This window comes from Malania oleifera, chromosome 8 (assembly GCF_029873635.1).
Source record: "Malania oleifera isolate guangnan ecotype guangnan chromosome 8, ASM2987363v1, whole genome shotgun sequence".
In the NCBI taxonomy this organism is placed as follows: Eukaryota; Viridiplantae; Streptophyta; class Magnoliopsida; order Santalales; family Ximeniaceae; genus Malania; species Malania oleifera.
Window position 1 is genome coordinate 60,784,790 of NC_080424.1, and position 7,695 is coordinate 60,792,484.

At 40.0% G+C, this 7,695-nt stretch overlaps 1 non-coding gene across 1 annotated transcript; it reads right to left on the bottom strand.

The window, feature by feature from the left end:
• Positions 1-469: 469 nt before the first annotated feature.
• On the bottom strand, positions 470-574 carry LOC131163184 (small nucleolar RNA R71). The gene has a single exon (XR_009138961.1). It is a non-coding gene; the product is annotated as a small nucleolar RNA R71 (small nucleolar RNA).
• Positions 575-7,695: the final 7,121 nt, after the last annotated feature.

Genomic DNA, 7,695 nt, shown 5'->3' on the forward strand with positions numbered 1-7,695 from the left:
CTTTGAACCTAAAATCATGGCTGAACGTCAACCGGTTCCTTATTTTCATCATTAAAACCAAAACCCGGAACCTCTTTCTCCCCATCGACCTGCGGAGGAGGAGCAACCTCTTCGGCCGCTTAGGGACTATTTCACACCCAATGCATACACGTAGCCGTCTTACATCTAATTTGCGGATGTCAAGGCGGCGCAATTCAAAATCAAGACCTCAACCCTCTTGATGCTTCCCAACTTCTTTGGGAATTCAACTGAAAATCCATACAAGCATCTTGATGAGTTTCTTGAAATTTGTTCCACCATTCGTATACCAAACTTTGGTGATGATGCCCTCCATCTAAGGCTTTTCTGTTCTCTTTAAAGGACAAAGCCAAATATTGGCTTAATTACTTAGAGCCGAACTCAGTGACCACCTGGGCCACCATGCAACACGAATTCTTGAAAAAGTACTTCCCCATTGGGAAGACTAACCAGATTAGGAAGGCAATCACCATTTTCTCACAGATAGATGGTGAGCAATTTTTGAGACATAGGAGTGCTTTAAAGACCTTTTGCATAAATGACCACGTCACCAAGTCCCTAGGTGACAATTAGTTCAAACCTTCTATGAGGGGTTAGCTGAGCATGACAGATCCATGGTCAGTGCATCATGTGGAGGTACTTTCCTCACGAAACAAAAGAATGAGGCTTGGACTCTCTTTGAGACCCTCACCGAGAATTCTCAGCAACATATTGTTGCTTCTCGTAGAGCTTCCCAACCTTCTACTTCCCATCCCAAGGGAGTCTATGAGTTAGCCGCCAGCTATGACTTTGCACCCGCCTTGCACACCATTGTGAAAAAGTTAGTTCAATTCTTGTCCATGGGACAACCACCTTAACCAGTGGCATGTGTAGAGGTGTGTGCCATCTATTGTGATCCCTCTCACACATGCTATAATTGCCCCCATGGGCCTTCCACACCTAAGTTTGTACAAGAAGAAGTTAAAGCCACCCATAATTGATATGACATGTCATCCAATGATCCATACTCTAATAAGTACAATCCTAGGTGGAGTAAACATCCTAACTTATCATGGAGGCCACAAGCTCCAGGTTTTCCAACTCAAAGACCTTAGCAATCACCTAATGCTCCAGTGCTTTAGGGACCTTTTGCATAAATGCCCACATCACCAAGTCCCTAGGTGACAATTAGTTCAAACCTTCTAGGAGGGGTTAGTTGAGCATGACAGATCCATGGTCGATGCATCATGTGGAGGTACTTTTCTCACGAAACATAAGAATGAGGCTTGGACTCTCTTTGAGCCCCTCACCGAGAATTCTCAGCAACATATTGTTGCTTCTCGTAGACCTTCTCAACCTTCTACTTCCCATCCCAAGGGAGTCTATGAGTTAGCCGCTTGTCATGACTTTGCATCCACCTTGCACACCATTGTGAAAAAACTAGATCAATTCTTGTCCTTGGGACAACCACCTTAACCGGTGGCATGTGTAGAGGTGTGTGCCATCTGCTGTGATCCCTCTCACACATGCTATAATTGATCCCATGGGCCTTCCACACATAAGTTTGTGCAAGAAGAAGTTAAAGCCACCCATAATCGATATGACATGTCGTCCAATGATCCATACTTTAATAAGTATAATCCTAGGTGGAGTAAACATCCTAACTTATCATGGAGGCCACAAGCTCCGGGTTTTCCAACTCAAAGACCTTAGCAATCACCTAATGCTCCACCTCCTCTCCCATTTCAAAATTCAAATCCTCAAAACCCTCCCATATCTGCCCCGCAACAATTAACTTATCAACAACCACCTCCCCCTCAACCTCAATACGATCACTCTTTTCAGAAGACGGTGTTGAAAGCCCTTAAGGGTATCGAGGCTGATTGTTAAGTTGATCGACAATTACTTTACTTTTACTCTCAATCTATAGTGAAGGTAGAAGCCACCATGGGCCAACTAGCTACATCATCGAGTAGGAGGGATGAGGGTAAGTTGCTGAGTCAGCCCCTTGCGAACCCAAAAGGCCAGTATGGGATAGAATGTGAGGCAGTTGCTAGTCATTCGACATATCATGAGCAAGCCCAGGTTGTGACCACCCTTAGGAGTGGAAGAGAGGTAGATAATAAGGTTAGGGAGAAGTTAGACCAAGGTAAGGGTAAGGAGAAGATGAGGATAGAGCCTTATATTGAATCATGTATTTTTTTCCTCCTCCAATCTAGTGAGCAATCTCGAGATTTTCACTTCCTCTATTGAAGGAGCATTGCCCCATTATCTCCTTGTAGTGCCATATCCTGTAGCTTTTCAAGGACATTCTAAGCCTAAGAAAGAAGAAATTAAAGAGTCTATGATGGACACATTTAGGCAAGTAAAGGTTAATCTTCCTCTCTTAGATGCCATTAAGCAAGTGTCTGCTTATGCCAAGTTTCTCAAAGACTTGTGCACCAAAAAGCGTAAATCTAGGGTGCACATGAATAAAAGAGTTAGGTTGACCGAGCATGTGAGCTCAATTCTTTTAGGTTCTATTCCTCCAAAACTTAAGGATCCCGGTGCTACCACCATCTCATGTGTAATCGATGATTAAACTATTGATAGGGCTGTTGTAGATTTGGGGGCGAGTGTGAACTTCCTTCCCTACTCGGTTTACAAACAATTCGATTTAGGAGAGCTTAAGCCTACCCCGGTCACCTTAAGTTTTGCTGACCGATTTGTTAAAAGGCCTCAGGGTGTTGTCGAGGATGTTTTAGTAAAGGTCGATAGGTTCTACTACCTCGTTGATTTCATTGTATTAGACATGGAACCTACCAACCCAGCCAAAGATTTGATCCTTGTCCTTCTAGGTCAACTATTCTTAGCTACGACTAATGCTTGCATCCAGTGTCGGACCGAATCATGTTAGTGTGTATGTGTGCAATGCCCACCTCCCACCAGTTAATTGACACACTTACATGACGTATGACTCAGATGAGGTTGAAGTGGTAGACCGCAATGGTACTATGAAGACAGAAGACGTTCTCCTTCGAGACACAGGGGTCTAGGGGCAGCGCCACTGGTGCGCACGATAGGTGAGCAATGGCTACCAGTGTGAACAACAACCAAAATTGGTGAATGATGACCACTAATGTCAATGACAGCTATGGTAGGTGAAGGGCTACCACCTACCATGGTAGGTGAGCCGCCCATGTGTTTCTTCCACGGACCAGAGACTATAAATAAGACCCCTTCCCACCAGAGCAAAACACACACATCTTGTCTGGTTGTGTCCTTTTTTGTTTTTTCATTTGTTGTCCTTTCACCATTGAAGCTTATCTAATGAGTGCATGGTTGGACATATTGTTGTAATCTGATTGTTGTAATAAAACTTTGTTTTATCTCTTCAATCGTTTCTTCAAAAGCAAATCTTGGTATTATTATTTTACACATGGATGCATCCTTTGGCAACATAAAGCTCCAACTGAATGTGTTTCATGCTTCCCGACATCCATATTATGACGTCCAATCTTCGGATGTGGACATGATTAACAAGTGTGTTGAGGAGGTTGTCCCATCGATTCTTGCGAAGGATCCCCTTGAGGCTATGCTACAGATTGATCACCCTTCCTTCTTAGGTCTAGAGGACCCGTATGAGCATGTCTTTGCTATTTATGACTTGACCTCCAACCTAGAGAGTAGGATATGAGCATGTAAAAAGAGAGCTAGTAGGGGACTAGTGGAGGACATTCTGTTGGAATTGGTGTATTCTTAAGAGAGGGGGGGAGTGAATTGGGTATTTAAAATTTTTCTCCTAGGTTCAATTTAACCAGCAGTAGTAATACATAACCTAGGGGCTTTCTAAGTAAATACCAATTGTGCAGATAAATATAATATGCGGAAATTAAATCATGTGTAGCATTCACAATCTATTGAGTATAACATACATGCGTAGGAATATAAAGTGTAGGAAATTACAAGCAGACAAACAATATGTTATCGAGGTTCGACCAATACTACCTACATCCTCGCCTCAAGCTCACAAGCAAGAGGATTCCACTAAGTTGCTCACTTGCGGGTGGAGTGGCACCGTTTACAACACCTTACCAGGATGGTGCACCTAGTTTGCCTAACCGGGTCTGAACTAGTCCGGTGCTCTCCTAATCGGGTCTGAGCAAGTTTGGGACTATTCACAAGCCTAGTCTCCCTCTTCCGACAACCCATCGAGATTACAACAAATATTCAAATGGAATATTTTTCATACAACCATAATGCTTCTTAAAAGGAGATTTCTACAACAATATGCTTAGAAATACACTTACGTATGATATGCAAATAAGCTCAATGTGAGTATATGATTTTCCCAAAAATAATCTTTGAATAAAAATGTGTATGATGAGTGCTCAAAGATTTTATGCCCAAATAAGAAATTTCTGCAAAAAATATTTTTCTAAATAAGGTGTTGGAGAATCTAGGGTTTATGGTTCAAAAATATTTTCGCAAGCACAAGCAAATGAGCATTTGAATCTTGCAATGAAGGGGCAAGATTTCCAAGGAAATAATATTAACTCCCAAGAATATTTATCAAATGAAATATATGGGAGAAACTAAAATAATACTCTCAAAATAAGATATAAAAAAATGAATAATATATGAGAGTGAAAGATATTTGATTTGCAAAACGAATGCCCAAAGAATGTTTAAAACAATGCTCTCTTGTAAGGATAAAATTTGAGAGAGTTTTTGGGCTAATCAAGTTCTTAATCTGGAGTTATGAAGGGGTACATATAGATATTGGGAAAAATATGACCGTTGGGGACATAACGGGTATTTTGGGAATTGTTTAATTATGTTTAATTAAAATTAATCCTATTTTACTGTGGTAAAAATATCACCAACACAAGAGCTTCGGTCGACCATATTGCTGAGTTCGGTTGACTGCGGCAATTTTGAATTAGGAATTTGGTCGACCATCTTAGGGCAATTTTTGAACCCTTCATAGGTTTGGTTGACCAAGACAAGGTCGGTTGACCATTTCTATTTCTATTTATTCGGTCGACCAAGGCAAGGCTCGGTCGGCTACTTAATAAGGTTTGGTCGACTGTGGCAAAAATGAACTATATATTTGGTCAACCGAGTAGTTGGGGTGTCAGACACCTGTTGATTCGGTCATCTGTAGACGACACGTTCATTTCGGAACGGTCGACCGTGCGAAGTCAAAATGTTGACTCCCGAATGATTTGGTCAACCATGGCAATGATAGCGCCACAGGTTTGGTTGATCAAAACTTTGACTTTGTTCAACTTTTCAGTTGGGTCGACCAAGGTCAAATGATTTTGCGATGGTCGGTCGACAGAGGCAAGTGAAATTCCTATTTTCCCCCTGATTTTGACCTTAACAAAATTTTCCCTTAAATGTATAGGTATGATTTTTAAGTGAGGGATTTTTCCATGAAATATTTTGTGTCCTAAGGTCAATTTATGGTGTAGGCTTTTTAATTAAGCCCAAAAAAATCCGACGGGAGTCGACCGAAGCTTTTGTAAACTTCGTTTTAGCCCTAACCTTTAACCCTAACCAGTTAGTTATTTAAGAAATGATTTTTTGTGTAAAGTGCTGGTCCTTAGGGTTAGTCTATGGCCATTCTGAGCTTATTATCCACATCATGCATGCCATGCATTATATTACAGACCAAATTAAAAACTAAAAAATGCATTTACAATAGAAATATCTTCTTCTTCTTCTTCTTCTTCTTCTTCTTCTTCTTCTTCTTCTTCTTCTATTATTCCATATGATGTGAGCTTTAAGTCCTGTATAGCCTCCATTTCCTTTCCTTATGTGTGTGTTTGAAATAAAGACCTATTCACATGCTGAGTACCCACTGTTGGAATTGGTGTATTCCTAAGAGGGTAGGTGAATTAGGTATTTAAAAATTTTCTCCTAAGTCACTTCAAATTCCACAAACAGTATTACATAAGCCTAGGGTCTTTCTATATAATCATAAACCCAATCAAATATTCAAACAACCAAACACATGTACTGCATATAATAAATCAAACATAAAACATACATGTGCTGAAATTAAAAGTATAGGAAAATAAAAGCTGCACCATATATGTTATCGGGGTTCGGCCAATGCTACCTACATCCTCGCCTCAAGCTCACAAGTAAGAGGATTCCACTATGGCTCACTTAACAGGTGGAGCAGCACATAATACAACACCTTACTAGGATGGTGCACCTAGTTCTTTAAACCGGGTCTGAACCAGTCCGAGACTTTTCACAGGGCAAGTCTCCCTCTTCTGACCACACGTCGGGAATACAACAGATATGAAATTTTTTGTACAAACAAATATGCTTCTTACACTAAGCAGTTATGTACCACTACGCACAATCAATTAATGCACTCACATATGATAGGAAATTTATGCTCAAGTGAGATTGGGTTAAGCAATATTTCTACTCTCAACCAATGGGTATATACTTGGATATATGTGAGAGTGAATTCCTTTGATTCAAATAATCTAGCAATTAAACATAATCAAAGGAGTAATGAAACCCTATGTTATGCCTCGGACCTTCCAAGTGGGGCCCGAAGGTTACGTGTTTCATTCACCTGTTTCTAATACCATAAACTATAATCATGCAGCCAAAAAAAAATAAAAAATAAAAAATCTCTATTTAATACCAGCGTTTATCTATAAATCCCCAAAAACAATAACATCTATCTGTTTATATTACATCCCATTATTTAAAAACATAAACTATACATAAACTGTTCTTATAGTCACCCTAAAATTTACCAAAATACTACCCTGCCCGGAGCTTTAAGCTCGATCACCTGGTGGACCTAAAAATGTAATCATTTGCTAGGGTGAGACACATCTTAGTAAGGAAGAATAAATCATAGCAGTGTGTGCATAGATTTTAAATAAATACAGAATATAATCATTTTTAGTTCATCATCAGTAAAGAAAGCACAATCAAATTATACTTACACATACATAATTTCTTTTAGTAATAATTCACGAGAATAGGGAAGATTACCAACCCATACAAGTAGCTTCCCTCTACTCTGATACTAATATCAGGGCACTCACCTTACTCAGTAAGACCTCGGGTATGTATATAGGCAAAGTCTCAGAGAATAGGGAAGGTTACCCGCCCATATAAGTAGCTTCCCTCTAATCTGGTACCTAACTAAAAATTACCAGGGCACTCGCCTTTCTCAGCAATCCCTCGGCAGAAAGTTTTACTTTGCCATAAATATACATAATATTAAATTCATATATCATTTATCTTTTCAAATCACATTCCATGTAAATTATCCACATAGGAGAATACTATCCACACAAGACTCACATCCACACAGAATACATAGTCCATACAGGACTCTCATCCACACAAGATACATGGTCCACACAGGACTCACTCCAGCTTCCATAACACATGCTTCACACAGATACCACTATTCACCAGTATCCAATCCCCATGACCTACCCGTAGTATATCAGTAGAACAACCTCCTCAGGCCTGCCAATGCTTTACCCCAATATATAATGACAATATACGAACTCCTTTGGCCCGCCAACGTATATCGTGATTATATCTAGGCAATATAATGAACTCCTTAGGCCTGCCAACGTTATATTGTGATACATACAAATAACCACACAAAATGACCCATTCACACACATCACATTATTCATCATAACAATCACAAATAGCTAGTAT